This window comes from Amblyomma maculatum, chromosome 11, assembly GCF_055883805.1.
Source record: "Amblyomma maculatum isolate TAMU_Amacu chromosome 11, ASM5588380v1, whole genome shotgun sequence".
Classification (NCBI taxonomy): domain Eukaryota; kingdom Metazoa; phylum Arthropoda; class Arachnida; order Ixodida; family Ixodidae; genus Amblyomma; species Amblyomma maculatum.
The window spans coordinates 156618359-156645022 of record NC_139354.1 but is presented as its reverse complement, the minus strand read 5'-3'; positions in this window follow the sequence as shown (position 1 = coordinate 156645022).

The window sequence follows — 26664 nt, the reverse complement described above, 5'->3', positions numbered from 1 at the left end:
CTTATTTTACCATTTTCTTACTTTTGTCCAATTTCAAAATAATATGCAGAAACACTCACAAATCTAGAGCTTCAAATTTTTTCAGAAATAAAGAATGGAACCTAGATAATGTAGAGAAATAGTTTCTGTGCCAAGATATTATTGGATCTTGCAAGAATGCAGGCTGAATTTGGCCATTATCAGCACAAGCACTCGGTTTAATATTTAATGTTATATTTTTAAACAGTATAACGCAACACTTTTTAGTCCGTGATATTTTTGAGGTACTGAAGATTTTTGAGAGGGGTTTGAATGAAAATCGAAGATGATCTTTTGTTTTTTTAATTGCAGCAAATTTGCCTTTACTGCTGTTTTCGAATTCTGTGCTATTTTGATGCGTTGTGGAGAACACACCTAGTGGTCTGGAGCTCCAGATACTGCCTGGAATTAAGAACATGCGTCAGGAAGTGAAAACATATTTGTGCAACCAACCTAATGCATCACATGCCAGTACATAAGGTTAAAAATGAACATTTTTGCAGCGTATCGCACCTGAAGCAAAGTTTGCGATTTTTTAATAACTCAACTGCAAAAACAAAACCGGTTTCGAATAGTGTTTGTAAATGTAAAACCTGCATATCTTTAGTGAGTAAAAAATAGTAGATGACAAAAATCATGGTATCCAAACTTGCAACATTTTGAAATGGCAAAAACAGCGTTTTCTACCTCTAGAGATATACCATACAATTTTTTTTTCGGGGAAACTACGCGTATCTTGAAAAACTAAGGTTAATTCTTTTGTGTCTAGATATTCGCCCACCACATATAAGAATTTCATTGGAAACGAAAGATGGCCATGGGACCTCGATTATGTTTCTAATCTAAGGCACCCATAATACGCTGTGAGAATGCCAATATCAAGGGCTTTTTTTAATATTCCATATTTCGAACGGTTGTGCCAAGAAAATTTGAAAGCTAGGCACACCTTAGGTGTCGCCAGCCCTCACTTTCTGTTACAGCTGTACTTGGTAAGCTGAATTAATACGTTGAGTACTTTATTTTAGCCACAAATATAGCGCTATTCCATGTCAATCTTAAAGAAAGGCCGCAGTGACGCGATTCCCGTAGAATTTGTAAGTGAAATCTGTAAACCTTACAAATCTACCTATTTATATGATCTCTTGCAGGTTTTATTCAAGCTACATTACGCCTGCTGCGCCCCATAGCTTGAGCCAAGGATTATAAATAAACCATTAGAAACAGACAATGGAAACCGGTAGCGCATTGCTGGCAGCCACTTAGGACAGCGCAGAAAATTTTTATTTTGTACGTAGGGAAGTGAGGTTATTTGCTTCAAGTACTAAATATTCACTTTAGACAATAAATAGGACTTACAGAGTCGGTGAGCACATTCGGAAACCCCTGTTTCAGTATTTGCGGTTAGAAACCTCATGTGTACCTCTTTTTCCAGCTGCAGATAAATTCCGGGTTATGTAGATATCGAGACCGTTACCAGCCCATTCGCGCACCTCAATTGTGCTGCTCATAACATAATTTTGAGCGGACAAAACAACCTGCCCCTATGATGGCTAGCCCCATGCATGAGTAAGGGTGATATGCTGGCGATAGTTGCTTCGATTCGGCCCTTTAGCGCACATGAAGGCGCGAGTTACAGTGAGCGTGCCAAACATTGCAATGGGGTTAAGACTACAAAGCGGTAAGGATACAAATGAGTGGAAGAGTATTTTTCAGCTGTAAAATACAAATACAGTCTTGTTGGACGAATGTGGTGGCGCGGAAGAAGAAACCATAGGCAACTTGTAGGTCTAACGCTACACAGGGCTGTCGAGCCAAGCCAAATCCTCAATTGTATTGTCCGGGAATCTGATTTTTGTATTTTCGCGGTTTCCTATTGTATCTGGCGTTAAAATGTAGACGTGAGGGTTCTTTATCGCAAATAATCAAACGTGGTTTGTGCCGGTACTCTTCAAAGTAGCAACACCATTTTTTGTGTAAGTCATTAATCAGTAATTTAGGTAAATAATGTCAATTAAGGATTCCAAACAAAACCTTTTCTGTGGCGCTCAAGGTAACTTCCAGCAATATGTATCTGGTAACCCTTGTCTGCCTCCGAAATATTTTTTTTTTATCCCTTGGATCAAATTTGCTTATACAAGCAGTATATGTGTAAACATGATGCACCTCATATTTAAATTGACTTCAGATATCATCCGATGACTAAATCACCACTGATCCCACTGAAGGTCCTTATAATTGCTTGAGTGACAGCTTTTTATCACTTTAACATGCTAGAAAATTCATATGAATACGGAATGAAGGCTGATATTTTGTTTCGTATATTTTCTAGGATGCCTTAGCCACAAGGCCACCGCTTCGGTGGCCTTGTGGCTAAGCTCTAACTGCACGACAACATCTGTAGTGACATTGTATATGTACCGGTGCGGACAAAAATAAACGGAACACGCTATTTCCCTTTAAACGTTTTCACGCGCAGAATAATTGAAAGTGGCAGTCATGGTATGTGCGAACCGATAGAAGACGTCACCGCCCTTTCACTTGGACAAATATTGTTTTCTTATCTTCGGTACAGAAGGTGTGATTTTAATTTGAACGTAAAAGCGTGCTCTGGTTATTTATGTCCGCACGTGTACGTTTTTGAATTCATGCGTAGTTTATCAATGATAATTTGTACTTTGTTTTATGCAGTTTAGCGTACTCGATCATCTTTGCTCTTGCTTTGCGCGCTGCTAGCGAAAAATCTCACAGATTGCATAGTCTCTTTCCTTAAGTTTGGGTCCTGAAGACAGGATTAGCACTTTGTCCTGAAAATAGGCCAACTTTGCAATTATTGGCCGCTGCTTCTCAGAGTTATATTTCCCCTGTCGGTGAACCCGCTCAAACTGATTTGTTGCCTGCTGCCGCTATTTTTTTATTAAGTTCCGTTTTCTCAGACAGTCAACTTGCTAAAAAGGAGCGCGAGGCAGTGGACGACCCTCAAATATAAAAAAAACGGCGACACCTGGAAACGTCCTGCCTTTAACCTTTAACCTGATTTTAACCTTGATTGGTTAAAGATCTTATGATAAACGATGAAGACTAGCACGTCTCTAATTCGAATATAATGATCTGACTGGGCCAGCGCTCCGCAAAGTAGAGAAGTTGAATTGTGTTGTATCGACCGTCAGTAGGAAACTTACAAGAGAAATATTTGAGTTACTAAAGAAACGCCAACAAGGGTTTGACACAACCATTAATGCACCCCAGTGTCCATGCTCGCATTTAGGACCGTTGTCCGCTTACAGAATCTCCCTCTATTAGGATGAGCACGAAACTACCTGTCAGCTCAATTTCGAACTGTGGTGCGTCGGCCGTTTCATCGGAGCATATTGCCACACCGCTGTCCATCTTCTTGTGCCACCAAGTGGCCAAAACATGTCTTGGCACGTGGCTGAGCGTCGTCCTTGTCTCTCTCGAGCTTCGCTTCATTAAAAGGGCCCGCTCGGCTGTCCTGCTTCTTCCTACGTTTGTTGATGACAATATAAACTATCTGGATATTGTCGGAAAGAGCTTTGCAGATATTCCACGAATGCCTGCAGTGGTTTCAAGCGACCTGCAAGCCCTAAAAGTGGTGCCGGCCTGGCGGCTTGGATTAGCGCGGAAAGCATCGGCCGGTCCCGGAAAAAGAAAGGGCGTCACCGAACAAGAGCAACTTTAATGTTCCGTCTTGCAAATATAGCCAGAATAGCAAGCTCAAGCAAGGAGACACGTTGACGCAGCAGGTGCTTATATGGCGACTTCAGCTGGAGATGCAACCGCATTTATACACTCAGTCCAAAGAAAAGGGTCACGCGCCCGAATAATCACATGCGTTGGCCCATTCGTTCCTTGTCCAGACCTGCATAGTAGAGTCACTCGCCGGCAGCAGTAAAAGTTCATATTGAGCAACCGGGGTCGCCAACCTTCTTCCTCGAGAACCGCGCTTCACATGCGCTTCGCCAAATACATGCCCACACATGAAAACACGGGGTGCTGTAACATGTCGGAACAGGATGGCTGGAGAACGCACTGGGCGGCAGTCTGCTCCACACTGAAATGGCTCTAAATGTTCCTTTGCATAGGCTGATGGTTTTGAATTATTTGCCGCCTCTGCGGCCATTCAACATGACAATCATCATCATCATCATCATCATCATTATAATCAGCCTGACTATACCCACGGCAGGGCGAAGGCCTCTACCATATTTATTCAAATAACCCGGTTCTGTGCTAGCTGCATCCACTTGACCACTGCGAACATAACCTCATCCGCCCACCAAACTTTCTGCCGCCCCCTGCTACGCTCTCTTTCCCTTGTAATCAAATGTTTCACCTTAAGCGACCATCGGTTATCTTCTCTTCGCACCGCAAGTCCTGCCCATACCCATTTCTTCTTTTTGATTTCCACTAGAATGTCAGTAACTTGAGTTATTTCTCTGACCCAATCTGCATGCTTCCTATCTCTTAATGTTACCCCTACATTCATATTACAGCGCAAAGACAGCACAGAACAAAGGAGGACACAACAGCGCTGACTGTCAACTAAATCTTATTCGAGACCAGTAGGGTTTTTATACCGCCTAGCGATCTGAAACGGAAAACAAAAAACAGGAATACATGCAAGAATAGCAACAAGAATGTGCAAGGGTACATGAACGGAGGTTAGCCGACACGTATCAGATTTCACATTCCAGATATTTCACCTCTTTCTGGGACAATGCCATTGATGGTGCGCTTATGCAATCGTCCTGTAATCTTATAATCATACAAGTTTCTATAATCCTTCTTGTTAATGCGTCTCGGTATTTCCCTATGACACTGCATTGCCTGCACATAGGTTCACATTGATCTTCTGCGCAGCAGTCCCTGCAATGTCTCGATACGTGGCCTGAGGTGGCAACACGCGCGACATTATCACTGCTCTTTTAGCCCTTTGTTGAGACAGCGGCCAGTCTGCCCGATGTACTTTTTCCAACAGGACATGGGCAGAGAATACACCACACCTTCTTGACACGGGACAAAATGATCCCCATCTTTAACTTTGCACCTGCGCGCCTCATTAGTCGTGCAATTAACTTTTGCACATCCTGGAAAGTTTTTCCGGCGCTTAAAATACTACATCAACCCCCGCCCGACTTCCAATTTTTCGGAGGTTGTGCGACACCTGATTGAGGTAAGGCAAAACAACAACCTTCCTTCTTTCTCTTTGCCTAACCGGTTCGCTAGTGTGGCGAGGTCTCAAGTTTTTTAGCTACTTTTCTGCCACCGACAATAGCACATCGGACGGATAACCAGCTATTGTAAGGCGATCAACTTGTATCGCAAAGCTTTGTCCTATACTATGCTCGGAACACTTCGTTAAAATATTATTAAAAACAGAATGAATAATGGCCCTTTTTACAAGTTTTGAATGATCTGATGCATATGCAGGATGGGTTTTTTAGCTCGATGCTCGTACGACCAACACACATGAGATGAAGTGAAATGAAGGGCGAGATCTAAGAACCTGATAGTCATTAAGTGGGGTTTTTTGTGTGTTATAACCAGTGGTTCAAGACACTGTGAACACTGAATTAATCTTTAGGAACTGCTGCTCAAAGCTGAGGTTGTCGTACTGTACCAACACAAAGTAATCGTCAACAAATCTAAAAATGCGGCACACACCAAACCCTTCCAAACGATCTTGCAGTGTTTTGTCCCGCAAGGCCAAAAATATGTCGCTCAGAACCGGGGCTAGGCACGAACCAATACATATCCCGTCTTTCTGAATGTACATATCCCCATTCCATTCTACAAAAGTCGAACTAAGATAAAATGATAACAATTCTAGGAAGGCATCTGCACCAATTCCGCACTCGTTTTGGAAAGCTATGACACCATGCTTTTCAATGTGGTTATTCACAGCTGACAGTATCTCCGCCTGGGGAATTGTGTAATACAAGTCTTTTACGTCGAGTGAAAATCCCTGCAGTTTTTTATCGCGATCCCATCCTCTTATGAAGGCGATTACTTCGTCAGAATTGTTTATTCTAAAAGGGTCATCGATAGTTAAAACCACCTCACGCCATGTCACGTCACCGCGGCGGCCAGCACTGCTTGTCATGCCCAATAGCTTGCCCTTCACGCGCGACTTTGTGAAACACAGTCGCCGCCATACTGAGATAAACTGCCTGAAATTCTGCGCAGTTTGACAAGAAAGTCAAGAATGCAACATTTCTCACCTTACCGTCGCCCTGTTAAACGCGACACTCAGGAAAACTAGTCGTTCGGCAAACCGCGTCAGGCCTGGTCGCACCGGCCGGCTACGCCATGTTGGCGCAACGGCGCGCCTTGGTGCTTCGCATGCCACTTTGTCCAGCGTTCTGAGATAAACAGTTCGAAATGCAGCTCAGTTTCGCAGGACCACAACGTATTAAACCTTGCCGCGGTTGGAAACTGCCGGGGCGTCACGAACTGCGCCTGAACGTCTCTGTGCCTGAAAAGCCGGCGCGCCTGTTCACGAGCTGCGAAACTTAATCATGGTAAACTGCTTCAAATGCAGCGTAGTTCAGCAAAAAACGTTGCTCACCTTGACGTCGTTCCGAACCGCAGTCTTTCCAAGTAGCAGCCCACGACATAGAGAAAGAGATTGGTAAAGAGCGCGGACACTCCCATAGGGCCCAGCGGCCCATTTGACTGTAGTGCACCAAGCAGCCGGTGGCAACTACTTCCGGTCTTGCTGAAAAGCGCGTTATTTGAATGCTAGCATGCGCTGCGCCCTTCCCTGCCCTTTTGGCGCATTATTTTGGTTTTACACGGTCTGCTAGTGTTTCTATTTATGTTCAGCATGCGTAAGAACATGAAAAATAGATTCCGAGTTCTCTAAATTGGCCATCAACGCAGCTGCGCCACAGCCTTTGCAAAACAGTAATGCAGAAAAGACGCCGTGAAATGAACATTTATTTTGCTGCATATAAAACACACAAGAGACGCAACAGATGTAGACGGATGCATTGACAAAACGTGGCACACATTAGGCGATGTGCAAAATACAGAAAAATAAAAATACACAAGGTGAGAAACAGCACTTAGGTAGAGAAAAAATAGCATAACGTTGATTTCCAAATTATGGCAAATGATATGTAACAAAACAGGCATTATACATAAACTACACAGTCAGTCGCGGCTACCTAAGCAAAGTTAACTTGTATTGTTCAGGGCAGAGAGAAGTACTGACGCTTGGGGGAAGGCCACTCCATTCACTCGTCGCATCTGCCGGGCTTCGGCTGCAGTCCGTGGGTCCATTCAGTGCTGTTGGAAAAGGAATGAACATGATGCAGAAGGTTGCAATGAAATGTAAGGCCACTGCACCGCGCACACAACTGTGCATGTGGGTGCGTACTGAAGACTTGGTGAGCAGCAGTTATGGTCCAGAACAGAAAAGCTGTGATTCGTAAAATTGATACAAAAGCTACTGTTGCAACGTAGAGGTCAGGAAATGCAGGCTAACCGACCCTATCTGAAAATGCATTTCTACAGTCAGTGAAATAACAGCCACTAAACTAACAACATTCCTCAAGAGCACTGAACAGATGTAGCAATGAAGCTTGCTGCATAATAAAACATTTCTCACTTTAACGTTGTCCCGTTACATGCACTGCGACACCACGCAAAACTAGCCGTTCGCAAAACCGCGGCCGGCGGGCACGCTCTGTTGGCTTGCCCTTCATACAAGACTTTGTGAAGCGCAGACCACCGTGCTGAGCTAAACTGCCCGAAATGCCTCGCAGTTTGGCAAGAATGAAACATTTCACACCTTGCGGTTGCCCTGTTAAACGCGACACCACGCAAAACTAGCCGTTCCCAAAATCGCCATGTCACGTCACCGCGGCGGCCAGCACGCCTTGTCATGCCTGTTGGCTGCCCTTCACGTGCGACTTTGTGAAGCGCAATCGCCGGCGTACTGGGCTAAACTGCCTGAAATACTGCACAGTTTGACAAGAAAGTCAAGAATGAAACGTTTCTCACTTTACCGTTGCTCTTCTAAACGCGACACTTAGCAAAACTAGCCGTTCGGCGAACTGCGTCCGCATGGCCGCACCGGCCGGCGAACACGCCATTTTGGCGCAACGGCCTGCCTTGGTGCCTTCACATGCCACTTTGTCAAGCGTGGCGAGCTAAACTGTTCGAAATAAAGCTGTTTCCCGGGAACACAACATATTACACCTTGCCGTGGCTGGGAACCGCCAGAGTTACGGCGTAACGAACTGCGCCTGAACAGCCGGCGCGCCTGTTCACGAGCTGCGCAACTTATTGGCACCAGCCGGCATGGTCAGCGCAAACTGATTGAAATGCAGCGTTGTTAAGCAAAGAACGCTGCTCACCTTGCTGTCGTTCCGCGCAGCAGCCCACAAGAGGTCTGTGCCGCACAAGCGCGGCGAGGCACGAGCACACAACCGCTCCCTTCGACAACTTCTCGTCGTCTGCTAGTGCTCCGGCCATAGAAAAAGAGATTGGTAAAGAGCGGACACTCCCATAGGGCCCAACGGCCCATTTGACTGTAGTGCACCAAGCGGCTGGCGGCAACTACTTCCGGTCTTGATGAAAGGCGCGCGATTTCAATGCTAGCCATGCGCTGCGCCCTTCCCTGCCCTTTTGGCGCATTATTTTGGTTTTAAATAATCTGCTAGTGGTTCTATTTATTTTCAGCATGCATAACAACAGGAAACATAGATTCACAGTTCTCTAAATTGGCCATCAACGCAGCTGCGCCACAGCCTTTGCAAAACAGTATTGCAGAAAAGACGCCAAGTGCTTTGTGAAAGGAACATTTATTTTGCTGCATATAAAACACAAGAGATGCAACAGATGTAGACGGATGCATTGAAAATACTTGACACACATTAGGCGATGTGCGCAATACAGAAAAATAAACATACACTCGGTGAGAAACAGCACTTAAGTAGAGACAAAAAATAGCATAACTGATTTCCGAATTATTGCAAATGATATGTAACAAAACAGGCATTATACATAAACTACTCAGTCTCAGTAGTGGCTACCTTAGCAAGGGTAACTTGTATTGTCCAGGGCAGAGAGGAGTACTGACGCTTGAGGGAAGGCCACACCATTCACTCGTCGCATCTGCCGTGCTTCGGCTGCAGTCCGTGGGCCCATGTAGTGCTGTTGGAAAAGGAATGAACATGATGCAGAAGGTTGCAATTAAATGTAAGGCCACTGCACCGCGTACACATCTGTGCATGTGGGTGGGTACTGAAAACTTGGTGAGCAGCAGTTATGGTCCAGAACAGAAAAGCTTTCATTCGTAAAATTGATACAAAAGCTACTCTTGCAAAGTAGGTGTCAGGAAATGCAGGCTAACCTAACCTATCTGAAAATGCATTTCTACAGAGAGTGAAATAACAGCCACTAATCTAACAATATTCCTCAAGAGCACTGAACAGCTGAAGCAATGAAGTTTGCCGCATAATAAAACATTTTTCTCTTTAACGATGTCTCGTTAAATGTAACGCGACACCACGCAAAACCGCGGCCGGCGAGCCCGCCATGTTGGCTTGCCTTTCATACGCGACTTTGTGAAGCGCAGACCACCGCGCTGTGCTAAACTGCCCGAAATGCCTCGCAGTTTGACAAGAATGAAAGATTTTTCACCTTGCGGTTGCCCTGTTAAACGCGACACCACGCAAATCTAGCCGTTCGCAAAACCTCACGCCATGTCACGTCATCGCGGCCGGCGAGCCATATTGGCGAGCGTCTTGTCATGCCTGTTGGCTGCCCTTCACGTGCGACTTTGTGAAGCGCAGACCGCCGTACTGAGCAAAACTGCCTGAAATACTGCGTAGTTTAGCAAGAAAGTCAAGAATGAAACGTTTCTCACTTTACCGTTGCTCTGCTAAACGCGACACTTAGCAAAACTATAGCCGTCCGGCAAACTGCGTCAGCATGGCCGCACCGGCTGGCGAACACTCCATTTTGGCGCAACGGCGTGCCTTGGTGCCTTCACATGCCACTTTGTCAAGCGTGACGAGCTAAACTGTTCGAAATGGAGCTGCTTCCCGGGAACACAACATATTACACCTCGCCGTGGTTGGGAACCGCCAGAGTTACGGCGTAATGATCTGCGCCTCAACAGCCGGCGCGCCTGTTCACGAGCTGCGAAACTTATTGGCACCGGCCGGCATGGTCAGCGTAAACTGCTTGAAATGCAGCGTAGTTAAGCAAAAAACGTTGCTCACCTTGCCGTCGTTTCCAGCCGCTGTCGTTCCGTGCAGCAGCCCACGAAAGGTCTGTGCCGCACAAGCGCGGTGAGGCACGAGCACACAACCGCTCCCTTCTACAACTTCGTCGTCTGCTCCGGCGGGCTACCACTGCAGCGAGTGCCGTCGTGCGCGCGTCCGCGCATTCGCACGTTGGTGCCGCCATCCATCAATCGGCGGCAGCGCAAAAAGTCGCGCGTCATTTCCTGGGGCCAATTTTCGCCGAGTGACCGCTCTTTACCAATCTCTTTCTCTATGCTCCGGCGGGCTACCGCTGCAGCGAGTTCCCTCGCGTGCGCGTCCGCGCATGCGCACGTTGGTGCCGCCATCCATCAATCGGTGGCAGAGCAAAAAGTCGCGCGTCATTTCCTGGGGCCAGTTTTCGCCGAGTGACCACTCTTTACCAATATCTTTCTCTATGCCCACGACAGATAAAATATACGGTCTGTGCCGAACAGGCGCGGCGAGGCACGAGCGTAGACAACGACTCGCTCTCTTCGACAGCTTTTTATCGTCTGCTCCGGCGGGCTACCGCTGCAGCGAGTGCCGTCGCGCGCGCGTTCGCGCATGTCCGCGCTGGTGCCGCCATCCATCAATCGGTGGCAGCGCAACAAGTCGCGCGTCATTTCCTGGGGCCAGTTTCGGCCGAGTGCCCAGAGAATATATACTGTAAAAGAAGAGACATCTGGGCGAGTTGGTATGGTGACATGATAGAAAAACGGCGCAAAAGACGTGCACGGAGGAGAAGAACGGACAGGACAAGCGCTGACTCACAACTGAAGTTTATTGAAAAAAACACAGATATATAACCCAGCCAAGCAGCACCAAACCGCACATTAAACAAGAGAATCATGATAACCCCCCACACACTCCATGTTCAAGAAACTCAACCTCATTATCTGTCAAAGCGATTGACGGTTCACTAACGCAATTTGCACCCAATCGAATAATATGCCTGGCCTCAATGATTTCCCGGTTAATCTGTGCCGGATGGGAATCCAAAATAACTGTATGTGTTAGATAAGGTTGGCAGCCGTCACATCTCTTACAATGTACAACCAGATTAGATCCTCTACCAATCTCTAATGATCTCTCGTGCTCTCGTTACCGGACATTGATACATCTGCCTGTTTGACCCACATACACTTTATCACAAGATAACGGAATCTTATATACCACTCCTACTTTGCATGGAACATAGGAAAAGTTATGCTTCACCCGACACATGTTTCTTTCCCGGACTTTTTTCGCTGCTTTATTCTTACCAATGCTACATATTTTTGACAGTTTATTTGGTGCCGAAAAAACCACACTAACATTAAACCTTCTGGCTACATTTTTCAAATTATGTGAAAGACCATGCACGTATGGCAGGGCCACAAATCTTTTTGTATCCCTCTGTCCAGCCCCTACCTGCTCATGCGAACCCGCGCACGACTGTTTTACTTTTGTGATTAATTTATCACAAACTCTTAATATGACGTGAACAGGAAATCTTGCATTCGCTAGCCTAGACAGTTGTTCATTAAAGCTAATTCGCATATTATCAAAACATGACTTAGACAAGACCGCCCCCAGGCTGGACAGAGCGATGCCATCTTTTACTAGCTTAGAATGTTGCGATCCATAATCTAGCAGAGGCTTAGCGCTCCTAGGCGAATACCGCCAACAAACATGATGGGCACAAAACTTCAAAGTGAGGTCTAGAAAACGCAATTCGTTCTCTTGTGACATTCGTTCAAAAGTAAATCTCAGTCCCAGCCCTTGCTCTTGAAAAACTTTAAGAATATTCATTGGTGATGAGCCACTATTGCAACCTTTGTAAAATACCAGGAAATCATCAACATAACGAAACATTCTTATTCCCAGCCCTTGCAAGTTATTGGCAATCAATTCGTCTACTCTACTTAGGAAAATGTCACTTAGAACAGGAGCGACCTTTGAACCGATACAGATGCCTGATTTCTGGGTGTACACGGCACTGCCAAATTCAACAAACATACTTTTTAAGTAAAAAGAAGTCAATTCCAAAAAAGACCCAGTTGATATACCACAGCTGTTACCAAAAGCTATTTCATCATTTTGTTCCGAAATGCACCTTCGCAGACTAGTCATGAGAACTTCATGAGGGATCGAATAAAATAGATCCTCAACATCGATGCTAACTGCCGAGCACTCCCCTGGATTTTCCATTTTCAAGTACTCAACCACTTTCTCAGAGTTTATTACGAGATACGGATCTTCAAAAATCAAAGTAGACAAGTGTTTCTGCAAATAGTTTGAAACGACACACTGCCAGGAGCTTTTCTCAGAAATTATTGCCCTAAAAGGTTCCCCGGTTTTATGAGTTTTCACAGAAAAGAATATGTCCAGACACCCTGATTTAGCGTCTCTTACATCAGTAGCCAATCTGCCTAAATTCATTTCTCCTAACAGGCGCAAAGCCTCTCTCTTGACCTTCTTAGTGTCCGTTGACACCACCCTAAAATTTCTCTCAACAGCCTCTAGCGCCTTCTGGTTGTACACATGCCCAGACAGTGTAACAAAACGACCGTCTTTATCTGAGAGAGCCACCTTAAGATTCCTATTAACCATGTAATCAACCACATGCCCTATACCTAAAGACTCACGTTGGCCCCTTTCTGTCCTCGAAGCAACATTCACGCATTCCGAAATGAAGCAAGTGCGCGAACTGTCTTTCACCTGCGTGGCCAAACGCCTAACCAATGCCACCTTGTCAATTGGGGAGAGGCGAGGCTCCGTAGCAAACTTGGGGCCCTTGCGAAGCGCAGCAAGGTGTCTTTCTGGCACACAGGCATCTCCAAGCACCACCACTCCACCAGACGTAGCCCTGGTCCTTTTCCTCAACGGGAGTCGGAGACGAACACTTGCCCAGAGGAATTCCGCGCTATTGTCCGCAATCCTGCTCCACTCCTGGTAGGAACGTACCCCGTGACCTTGTTCCTCGACGCCACAGACGACGCGCAGATTGTCCCTGTAGTAACGCACCTGCCGCCACATCTCGGAGCAAACTATGCTGCACATCCTACGGCTGTGTCCCCGCGATGGGTGTAGAGGCCCAAAAAGAGCCTGAACCTCGGGAGGGCTGCGTCCTAACTTCTTATACCAAGTGGCGACTCGCGCGTACCCCGTGAACAAGGTCACGGGGTACGTTCCTACCAGGAGTGGAGCAGGATTGCGGACAATAGCGCGGAATTCCTGTGGGCAAGTGTTCGTCTCCGACTCCCGTTGAGGAAAAGGACCAGGGCTACGTCTGGTGGAGTGGTGGTGCTTGGAGATGCCTGTGTGCCAGAAAGACACCTTGCTGTGCTTCGCAAGGGCCCCAAGTTTGCTACGGAGCCTCGCCTCTCCCCAATTGACAAGGTGGCATTGGTTAGTCGTTTGGCCACGCAGGTGAAAGACAGTTCGCGCACTTGCTTCATTTCGGAATGCGTGAATGTTGCTTCGAGGACAGAAAGGGGCCAACGTGAGTCTTTAGTTATAGGGCATGTGGTTGATTACATGGTTAATAGGAATCTTAAGGTGGCTCTCTCAGATAAAGACGGTCGTTTTGTTATAATGTCTGGGCATGTGTACAACCAGAAGGCGCTAGAGGCTGTTGAGAGAAATTTTAGGGTGGTGTCAACGGACACTAAGAAGGTCAAGAGAGAGGCTTTGCGCCTGTTAGGAGAAATGAATTTAGGCAGATTGGCTACTGATGTAAGAGACGCTAAATCAGGGTGTCTGGACATATTCTTTTCTGTGAAAACTCATAAAACCGGGGAACCTTTTAGGGCAATAATTTCTGAGAAAGGCTCCTGGCAGTGTGTCGTTTCAAACTATTTGCAGAAACACTTGTCTACTTTGATTTTTGAAGATCCGTATCTCGTAAAAAACTCTGAGAAAGTGGTTGAGTACTTGAAATTGGAAAATCCAGGGGAGTGCTCGGCAGTTAGCATCGATGTTGAGGATCTATTTTATTCGATCCCTCATGAAGTTCTCATGACTAGTCTGCGAAGGTGCATTTCGGAACAAAATGATGAAATAGCTTTTGGTAACAGCTGTGGTATATCAACTGGGTCTTTTTTGGAATTGACTTCTTTTTACTTAAAAAGTATGTTTGTTGAATTTGGCAGTGCCGTGTACACCCAGAAATCAGGCATCTGTATCGGTTCAAAGGTCGCTCCTGTTCTAAGTGACATTTTCCTAAGTAGAGTAGACGAATTGATTGCCAATAACTTGCAAGGGCTGGGAATAAGAATCTTTCGTTATGTTGATGATTTCCTGGTCTTTTACAAAGGTTGCAATAGTGGCTCGTCACCAATGAATATTCTTAAAGTTTTTCAAGAGCAAGGGCTGGGACTGAGATTTACTTTTGAACGAATGTCACAAGAGAACGAATTGCGTTTTCTAGACCTCACTTTGAAGTTTTGTGCCCATCATGTTTGTTGGCGGTATTCGCCTAGGAGCGCTAAGCCTCTGCTAGATTATGGATCGCAACATTCTAAGCTAGTAAAAGATGGCATCGCTCTGTCCAGCCTGGGGGCGGTCTTGTCTAAGTCATGTTTTCATAATATGCGAATTAGCTTTAATGAACAACTGTCTAGGCTAGCGAATGCAGGATTTCCTGTTCACGTCATATTAAGAGTTTGTGATAAATTAATCACAAAAGTAAAACAGTCGTGCGCGGGTTGACAGGAGCAGGTAGGGGCTGGACAGAGGGATACAAAAAGATTTGTGGCCCTGCCATACGTGCATGGTCTTTCACATAATTTGAAAAACGTAGCCAGAAGGTTTAATGTTAGTGTGGTTTTTTCGGCACCAAATAAACTGTCAAAAATATGTAGCATTGTTAAGAATAAAGCAGCGAAAAAAGTCCGGGAAAGAAACATGTGTCGGGTGAAGCATACCTTTTCCTATGTTCCATGCAAAGTAGGAGTGATATATAAGATTCCGTTATCTTGTGATGAAGTGTATGTGGGTCAAGCAGGCAGATGTATCAATGTCCGGTTACGAGAGCACGAGAGATCATTAGAGATTGGTAGAGGATCTAATCTGGTTGTACATTGTAAGAGATGTGACGGCTGCCAACCTTATCTAACACATACAGTTATTTTGGATTCCCATCCGGCACAGATTAACCGGGAAATCATTGAGGCCAGGCATATTATTCGATTGGGTGCAAATTGCGTTAGTGAACCGTCAATCGCTTTGACAGATAATGAGGTTGAGTTTCTTGAACATGGTGTGTGTGGGGGGTTATCATGATTCTCTTGTTTAATGTGCGGTTTGGTGCTGCTTGGCTGGGTTATGTATCTGTTTTTTTTTCAATAAACTTCAGTTGTGAGTCAGCGCTTGTCCTGTCCGTTCTTCTCCTCCGTGCACGTCTTTTGCGCTGTTTTTCTATCATGCCCAGAGAACGCAGGAGCGGCAGCGGCGACGGACGCACTTCACTTGGGCTCCGCAAGTTTCTTATCGTAACCCCGGACAGTGCGACTCCAGCGTACTATCGTCAATGCTGCTGAATTCCTAACGTCGGTAGGATCCTACGGACACCTTTGCGAAGTACGTACAACGATTTTTGACCATATACGGTCGATTTGTTCCGCGACCACGCCGTATGCTCTGCTAGGTCTACCGCCCCTCGACGCGGCTGCGCCGCCAGCTGCATCGGGTGCCGAACGAGCCCACGTGCCGCCTGTCGCCATGAAGGTGACTGTGGAGGGCGTAGAACTAACGCCCGAAAAATTTGCAGTAAGTGAATGGCTGACTAATGTGAACAAGCTACGGGAAGCTAGAACAGTGAAGGGGACACCCGCACCCGAAGTTCCCGGCGCTCAGGATGGAACACCAGCGTCCCAAACGACCCCCGATGCTCCGGCCGATTGTGAAAAGGTTGCAGACGCGCTTACGCCTCGCCAACATGGGCGTCAAATCGCTAGACGCTCGGTAGCTTCCAAGCAGCCCCGCCTGCCTAGCAACACGCTCAAGCTCATCGTCTGCCCCAGAGGAGGATTATTATTCTCCAAGACAATTACATTTTAACAGCTCGAAGCGGTCTGCACGGCAGCAAACTTCAACCGCGATTCCATCCGGCATGAGGACCTTATACAAGCCAACTACCTACAAAACACATTTGCCTACTGCACACCAAATGTCGAACGCGCTGAGCGCCTCATACATCTTAGAGCTCGTCATCGACCAACGATTGTACGGAATATCAGTGTGCTGTGCACCAGACGACTGTTCAGGAAGAGGAGTGATCAGAGGGGTTGATCTCCGTCTCGATCATGCAACTATTCAAGAAGACCTCCAGGACAACCGAAACGCTCCTATCGGGAACTTCAGAAGACTCGGCAACACTACTGCCGTGCTGATCACCTTCGCCCAACCTGAAGTCCCTGTATGGATCAATTTTGTAACAGCAGACACCGCTGTACCATCTTCAAAAAGAAATATGAGGTATGCTACCGCTGCGCCGAGCTCGGCCACCGATCCGACGTATGCGTGAGCACAGTCACCAAATGCCGAGACTGTGGGCTTCCCAACCCGGCCAGCGACCACTCCTGTACGCCGACCTGCCATCTCTGCGGGAAAGAACACCTCAAGGGCAACAGCCGATGCAAAGAAATATTTCGCACTCCATACGCCGTCAAGTGGCGTCAGTGGGAAAATCGCAGACTGGCAGAAGCTGCTAAGCAACAAGAACAAGCCTCCTCACGCCGGGTAATTTTACAACACGCCAGCCGCTGGGACCGCCAACGTTCCGGCAGCAATCAACGCAGTCTCAGGGACCGCTCGGACTCCTTTCCACCCCTCGGGCCAAATGCCTCAAGGCTATCATCTCGGACGCCGTCCAGAACGCGGCCAGGTGCGCCTTCAGTCGTCCAGCAGCAGCAGCAGCAGCAACCTGCTCCACCGGGGCTCCGTCAAAACCGCCACTGCCTCCACCTCAATCGGTGAGTACGCTGGGAGGGACTCCCACTTCTCACGCACTCGAACAAGCCATTGCACACCTCACGGCCGTCGTAACACAACTTGTTTATAGAGTCAAAACTAACGAAAAACGCTTATACGCTCCTCCTCCTACTTCCCCCGCACCAGCTGGCACTGCCCACAAACGTAAGGCTCTTGCCGCAAGTGATACGCAAACACGCACAGATAGCGCACCTAGAAGCACAGGGCGTCTTCTTTCAAGGCCGTATTCAATCGCTGGAGGAACATATTGTTACGTGGCAAGGTTATTGCACGAAGGTTAGTCGAGGATGACGCAGTACACAAAGCACAGAATCACAGCAGCATTAACCTTCTTCTAGCGCTGAACGTTGCTGCCACTTTGTCGTCTTCTGTGTCGCTCCTTCTGATCGTTGTCTTCTTTTGCGTCCAGCGATGCAGGGCATATATGTCACACCCTCAGCTCTCAGTTTGCTCTACAGCTAGAATCTCTTGGTAAGGCAATCGACTCCCTCTGCAAACATGAAGGCATGAGCCCGCTCCCGGTTCAGACGCCAAATCACCCAACTTCTCCCAACCTAATCATGGCGGCTCGCTCGGGTAACACTACCATCTGGCAATGTAACTGCAGAGGGTTCGCGCGCAAGAGCGTGGTCCTTCAGCAGTTCCTTACCGCGAGTGACCCCCCAGAAATCTTTGCCCTTCAAGAAGCAGGGAAACATGTGAGATTGGCTGGATATCGGACATACACATCGGGAAGAGCAAACTCCCAGGTGGCTGCTCTAGTTAGGCGATACCTTACGGTTATTTTCCCTGAGCTAGACTCCACTTTCCCAGACCATATCCTTCTCGAAATTCTCCCCCGGCCCTCTCGTGCGACCAGGCAATGCATTTTCGTGCTCAACGTCTATAGCCCACCCCAATCACGCAAGGCCGTTTTCGGGCCACTTTTCCTCCGAGTACAGCAGCTAGAGCGAGGGACGATTGGCACACACTCCATATGAACCTCTTAACGGATATCACCCAACCCACTCGGAGAGGAACGGGCGTCTCGCGGGACACAACCCCGGATCTCGCCTTTACGGGACCGGGGATTGCAGCTACCTGGTGCAATACTCAGGAAACATTCGGAAGCGACCACTATGCTCTTGAGATTGTCATTCAGGAGCCTACTCGACAACGTACGCGACCAGCTAAAGTGGTCAACTGGGACTGCTTTCGCGCCAAGTTAAAAGAGCAAGGCTCTTCCCAACCTATTACAGACATCGCCGCTTGGTCAGCCGACATCCTCAAACAAGTTGCAGATGTCACTGCTGAAGTTGCTATGGGAGACTCCGTACCAAACTGCGACAGATATTGTGCCCAACTGTGGGACCGCAAGCGCAAGCTGGAGGCCCTGATGCAAACTCGCAAGTGGGATCGGAATTTTCGACGACGGCTCGCCCGAGTCCATACAAACATCGAAAACTATTGCCGTAGAGCTTGCACGCCAAAACTGGCACAATATATGTGACCAGATGGATAAGGCTCCTAACACCAGAAGCACCTGGAAACTACTCCGTCACTTCCTCGACCCTGAAGGGAGCAAGTTCCAAGCTCGCCAGCAGCTCCAGCGTATCTTCCACCAATTTCCGGGCACCTCAAACACCCTCAAACAGGAGCTAGTAGACACCTACATCCACCCAGGACCGGTGAAATCTTTCCCTCCTTATCAGGTGAAGAAAAACGTCCGTTTAGATGCTCCCATCACTTTACCGGAGGAACGAGCTGAGCTCAATCGTCTCAAGACAAACTCAGCTGCAGGCCCGGACCGGATATCTAACCGTATGCTTCGGAACCTCGACGATGCCTCGATTCATGCTCTCACAGACTTTCTGCAAAAATGCTGGGAGCGGGGAGCCATCCCGCAAGAGTGGAAGTGCGCCAACCGCGTGCTCATCCCCAAGCCGGGCAAACCACCTACTCTCTCGAACCTCCGCCCCATTTCTCTCACGTCCTGCGTGGGAAAACTATCGGGCATATAATTTTCGTTACCTAGAGGAACATCACCTACTTCCAGACATGATGTTTGGTTTTCGACCACTGCTTGCGGCCCCAGACATCATGCTCTTGCTCAAGCATTAGGTGCTGACACATAGCACTCTGGACACCAAAGTCATAGTTGGTCTAGATGTCGCGAAGGCATTTGACAATGTCCGGCACGAAGCTATTCTGAAGAACCTCCAGACCCTAGAGGTGGGACAACGAACGTATGCATATATACGCTACTTTCTAACGAATCGCAAAGTTTAGCTTGACACCGGCTCAGGAGATCCTTCCACCATCTCTTCTGGAAGCTGGGGTACACCCCAAGGCTCAGTGCTTTCCCCACTCCTGTTCAATATTGCGCTGCTTGGCCTGCCCAATCTTTTGGCAGATATCCCCCACTTGCACCACAGCCTATACGCCGACGACCTCACTCTGTGGATTACACACGGCAGTGACGGCCAGATCGAGGAGACTCTGCAGACAGCCATCGATCGCGTTGGTACCTACCTGGCCACAGTCGGCCTATCCTGCTCGGCCACCAAGTCTCAATACATCATTGTCCCAACCCAGGGAAGACGCCCCAGATCGCCTCCGGCATCCTTCAATTGGCAAGTACAGGGCACTCCCATACCCCGTACCGACCGAATCCGTATCCTGGGCCTTCATCTACGAGATAATGGAGGAAACGCCACTACTCTTCAGCAAATAGATCAATCTGTAATCCAGATCAGCCGTCTGCTCAAGAGAGTCGCCAACAAGCATAAGAGCATGCGCGAATCCAACCTTTTGCGCCTCGTACAAGCCTTCGTTTGTACGTGCATTGCCTATGTTGTCCCTTACCTTCGCCTCACGCGAACAGATCGGGACCGACTGGGTGCATCATTGCGCAAGGCATACAAGACAGCATTGGGTCTACCCATGTCCACTTCCACCACCAAACTGATGACCCTCGGGATCTCCAACACAGTCGACGAGCTGTTAGAAGCGACTCTAACTTCCCAATATGAGTGCCTCTCGCTGACACAGGCGGGCCGTGCAGTACTGAGCCAGGTAGGAATCACTCCTCTGAGGGCGACTTCTACGTATACGGACCTCACGCCTGAGCAGAGCCTCAGTCTTCGTATACCTCCGCATCCCAAACGTATGCATCCAGAGTATCATACAGAGCGCAGAGCCGACCGAGCCCGGCAACTCCACAAACGTTTTACCGGTCGCCCCGACGTTACGTACACAGATGCCTCCCACCACCCCCGTCGCCCCGCTACGGTTGCGGTTGCATTGGCACCGCACCGAAATTGGCACAACGCCTGCAGCGTCCTCAACGCCGCAACTGTTACCACAGCGGAAGAGGTTGTCATCGCGTTAGCTCTGACCGACCCCTCCACCAAAGTAGTCGTTAGCGATTCCCAACAGGCAATTTGTAACTTCGATGCAGGTCGCATATCCCGGCAGGCACACACTATCCTCAGATCTCTCCCCTTACCGTCTACACCTCGTCTTCTCATATGGACTCCAGCTCATGAGGCACTCAGCTGGAACGCACAGGCGCATGCTCTAGCCCGAGAGCTCAGCTACCGGGCGGAGCACCCTCCTCAGCCTGCCGCTTCCTCTGACACTCCCCAAGGCACTCATTCACGCCTTGTTACTAACACGGACATCATCCAGCATTATCGGCTCGAACGGTGTCTATACCCCCCTGCACACCGGGAACTATCCCGGCGCGAGGCCGTTCATTAGCGCAAAATACAAACAGGAACCTTTCCTAACCCATGGCTATATAGCAAAATTTTCCCAAGTCTTATTGCACCTAGCTGCAAACACTGCTCCCAACCGGCCACATTCATTCACATAGTGTGGACATGTATACGACCCAACGCAGACAATACAGCTACAGTGGATGCGTGGGAGTCCCTCCTGCGTACCACCGAGCTCGCCCAACAGCGCCAGCTCATTTTGCGCGCATTGGAGGCCGCAGAGTCCCAAGGGATCCCTGCTGACCTTCTCTAAGCATTGCAACCAGTGTTTCGTCTGGTTCCCCTTCTTTGGGAGTAAATAAAGAGTTTATCATCATCATCATTGCCGAGTGTCCGCTCTTTACCAATTTCTCTATGCTGACACTGCGAATGAAGTGGATGCGCAAGTGTTTTTGTTCGTTCCGAACTACACCGAAGACAGAAACGCTCAGTCAGCAAGCACAACACAAAGTATCTTGTCTTCTTGTAGAGCCGATAACTCTGTTACGTGCAGACCTCGTCTTCTGAAGAGCGGATGCGCGAGTCATGGTCTCGCGCCACGACTGACTCATCCAGTTTTGTCCTAAAAACACCGGTTCATCCAGGTAAAGGCAGAAAACACCAAGCAAATAAATAACACCGGGCACCACTGCACTGTAAACATGCAGGGAAGATTCGCGACAATGCAATGCGATTTAAACACAATCCACGTCACGTATCAACGCGGGCAGAAAATACACACTGCGGTTCTAAGGCCGATACGATAGCCCCTCCCCCCCCCCCCCCCCCTCGAAACTTTAACGGCGGTACAAAAAGCATTGCTCCTCATGGGGTAGCTCGCAGAAATACGCCTGTGTCATCTCTGCCGTCATCGATTACGTCTTCGTCCAGACAGTTTTTCTGTTCCATAGTTCATGCCCATCCCGCTGAACCGTGGCTCTCGCTGCCCGCTTAACTGACCCTCATCGGGCTCACCGCATAGGATTGGGTAAAGAGCGGACACTTCCATAGGGCCCGGCAGCCCAACTTACTGTAGCACACCAAGCGGCCGGGGCTTGGCGGACATCCGCATTCTGTTTAAGGCGCGCGGTTTTAATCTAGCAAGCGCTGCCATACTGCCGCGCCCTTTTGGCACAATATTTCGGTTCTGTACGGTGTGGTATTATTTTCTGTTTATTTTAAGCATTGAAATATAAAATTAGGTGAAAATTACTGCGGACTGGCCATCAACGCAGCTATGTCAAAGCCGTATTGCAGGAAAGATGCCAGGCGTTCTGTGAAGTGAACGTTAAAGCAGTATTGCAGGAAAGATGCCAGGCGTTCTGTGAAGTGAACGTTAATTTTGCTTCATACATAACACCGATACAATTATATCACAATTTGGTGCATAAAAGCAACCAGGAAGACGGACAAAACGTACAAACAACAGCCAACGTGTACTTAAAAAACGTGGAAAAAAATATTGCACATAGCTGCATAGGTAGGCAAATGTAGTTTGCCATGCAGATATGCAAAATATGGAAAATGATACATAAGAACATAGACATACACTATGCTCAGAATACGCTTGCGGGTCCCTCAGGGTATCCTCTATTTTATTGTAAACACAGATTTCCAGCAAATACACTTCATATCGTCTTGGGTATTATGCCACAGGGACAGCATTGCTTTCAGCCTAAATGCGCATCCTTTCCTGACACCTTCATGTGCTTTTGGGTACGACCTTGAAAGAAAACTTCCAGCAGATGGTCACCGTCTTTCATCCTCAGCATAACCGTTTTCAGAAAGTTTGAAGGGTTTCTAAACACTAATATGCTGTAAGCCCGCAATAAGCTGCAAAACATTCATACTCGTGTTACAAAGTTTCTTGCATTTATTTTACGGTGAAAATGTATCTAGCACTCGTTATATTCATAGCCAGGATTCACAACAGTCTCAATATGAAAACTGTTCTCCGATTATGTGTGTCGTTTTAACCTGGGTCTCTTTGAGACGGTAAAAAAATATTAACCAAGCAAGCTTAGCTTGTAATGTTATCATACGGACAATTTGTTGGAATGTGAAAATATGCACTGATATAATAATTTCAGGAAACATAGGGATATTTCTTTCTTGCCTAGTAACACATTTTTTATGTTTATTACCAATTAATGGTTGTAGAATTACCTGATGTGAACATTAAGTCATGTGTAATAGCAAGCCTGAAAGTGAAAGCTCAATCTTGACTCGTGGGATTCGAAAGATTAGTCCGGACTTCTTGCACGATAATACAGTAGCAAGTCGAGCTAGTTGGTCGGACGACAAGATGCACCATGCAGCAGAGTAGGCGGTGACAAATGGGACACACACACACACACACACACACACACACACACACACACACACACACACACACACACACACACACACACACACACACACACACACACACACACACACACACACACACACACACACACACACACACACACACACACACACACACACACACACACACACACACACACACACACACACACACACACACACACACACACACACACACACACACACACACACACACACACACACACACACACACACACACACACACACACACACACACACACACACACACACACACACACACACACACACACACACACACACACACACACACACACACACACACACACACACACACACACACACACACACATTGTCATTCCCATTTACACCCGCACACATACTTCTAGGTTTGTTGGAAGCCGTAGGAATTATATGAAAGCCGTACTTCTTCCCAGTATTCACCACGTTGTGGGTAGGAATGGCAATAGATCAAGATGCAAAAGAGCGCCTCGAACAAGATATTCTGAGTGCATCCAATGGATTGTTTATTGCATTCTCTTTTCTTGTGGCAAGAATTACATCGGCCAGACCGGAGGATGCATAAACGATAGGATTTGAACATGCCTCTACGATTTTGGATAAGTCCGAGACTATAACCTTGCGTTACACTGCAATGACTGCACTTTATGTGAAAAAAATGTCTCCAGCACAACTTAATAAAGTACCAGTTTTGAGGAAAAACAGACAGATTAACGAGGGAGATTTTGGAAGCCTGGGAGATATCTTTAGCAGATGATAATGCGTCAGCGTGCCTTCTGTTATCCTATCGAAAAAAAAAAAGAGACGTTTTAGATCACTGAGAGGACCGTCAAAGAAGTGGTGTGTTTGCTTAGAAATGGAGAAGGAAGAGGATGTTGTTGTTCAATTACTCAGTTGTCAGTGCAGCATTGCCCTTGTTTATATGTGTGTGGGTGTGGTTGAGTGCCTCTCCTATTTGTCGTCACCTACTCTGCTGCGTGGTGCATCATGTCTCTTGTAAATCAAACAGCGCTGTGTTGTCGTTCTCTTCCTGTGTCTTTGTTTTGAAGTGCGCTAGTTTGATTTCCAAGATGATTTACCAACTAGCCCGTTCTTCCACCCTTGCAAACTATCATGTCTCTTGTACGTATGCTGCAATTGTTTAAAGAGGGCACACAGCAGATACTGCCGCATCCTGGCGTCAGCTGGGAAATTTATATATAGTAGGGGTATTTGTCATCGGGATACACCTCTTAACGAAACTGTGTGAACATTAAACGTGAGAAAGCTGCAAAGGAATAAAATTACAGAAATGGTCAATATGAGTTATTGAACCTCGCGTGCATACTCACGTAAAATACACATATCAAGCTACAGGGCGAAGCTCCCTACCAGTAATTTTCAAGCATTGCTTCATTTCCTCTTTCTTTGGTTTTAAAAGCTGCGATGACAGCCGACTATGCGTTTCATTCTATAAACATGTCTGAAACACGAGCGGCAACAACACAGGGACTAGAAACCAAACGCTCATAATGTGTGTTAGGAGCAATGAAAATAAATGCGTGGGTGAAATGCATGATTTCAGAAACGGAGAAGACGGAATTTTCGGCGCGCCAATTCTTTAGTATGAGTCCGTTCAGAAACATCTCGGCGTTTCCTTTTGTATGGCCTTTTTTTAAAGCGCATACCCTTGCTGCGCGTGTGCAATGTAGATTTTTTGTCGCAGATGACCGCCTTCGGCACGCAAGTTTCTGTTTTACCAGCTCTTTGTACGCTACCTTTTTTTCCTGTCGTCGTAACAATAACGTTCCCGTACGTACTACACGATTATACTCGTCTTTACCACATTAGCCTACTCTTTCGATGTTCAAATTTCCCCTGACCAACACATATCACATAAAAAAGATTGTGCACTGGTGAAGGCCATAAAAGCACCCCAGCTAGCCAAACTCAACGCGAAACCACGCAAAACTAGCCGCTAGGCAATCCAAGCTAAGAACGTCAGGCGTGGGTTCGCTATTATCTAACCGCGCATCCACCGCTGAGCCCTTGTTACGCCATAGCTCAGCACAGTCTTTCCCTTCACAACCGTGCAAGTCAGAGAGCTGAGCTGAACTGCTTGAAGTGCAGCGTAGTTTGCAAGCAGAAAAATTCGTCCCCTTCCATTTACTGGAGGCTGCCGGGATGTTACAAACTGAATGGCCCATGACGTGCTCACCGGCGCCTGTTCCCCTTACAAAAATAGATATTGAATTTCTGTTACGCACGGAATGTGTTTTTGATAAGTCATCAACCACTCATAGGAGATTCAAGATTAGGTGTGTTATAACATCAGATCCGCAGCAGACTTTCCTTTGAGATCACACAAGAAGTTTTGTGCTTGGAAAACGCAACAGTATTTTTGGGTAGGAGCTAACGTGGAAATACATTGACTTTCTCAAATGAGGAAAAGTATACATCACTAAGTGAACCAGCACCTTCGTTAATGTCAAATGCAATGCACTTCACGATGGTGATGCAATAGCCGAAATTAACCTCTCGTTACTGCTGACGCGGGGAGTCTGCGTGGCTCGCAGTTTGATCCATCTTAACTGTGGCCAGTCCAAGGTACTTGTTATCAATTTTTCGCACGAGTATCGACACCTTTTTCGGAATACTTCCGTAGCTTTCGCGGAACGCATATCTGAAGTCTCCGAGTGCTTGTCCACAGAAACCGTGCCACCGCCCACATCCCTCGACAACCTCCATATTAGCTCAGAGCTATCGGTGAGCCAGCGTGAACAGCTGTTTTCATTGTTACTTGAATTCAGAGAGTGTTTTGCATCATCGTCAAAAGTGCATCAGACTCCCATTGCCAAGCCCCAGATCGCGACGTTCGATGATGTGCGCCCAATTCACCACCACCCCTACCGCGTCTGTTCGACCGAGCACGAAGTTAAGTCACAAGTTAAACAAATGCTCGAAGATGATGTTATCCAGCCTTCAAATAGCCCATGGTCCTCCCCAGTCGTTCTAGTTAAAAAGAAAGACGGCACGTTACGTTTTTGCGTCGATTACCGCAAGCTGAACGCTGTAATCAAGAAGGATGTATACCCCTTGCCGCGGATTGACGACTCTCTCGACCGCCTTCGGCGTGCGAAGTACTTTTCGTCAATCGATCTAAAAAGTGGCTACTGGCAGATTGAGGTAGATGAGCGAGATCGTGAAAAAACGGCCTTTGTCACACCCGACGGACTTTACGAATTTAATGTTCTACCTTTCGGACTTTGTTCCGCGCCGGCCACATTTCAGCGGATGATGGACACTGTCCT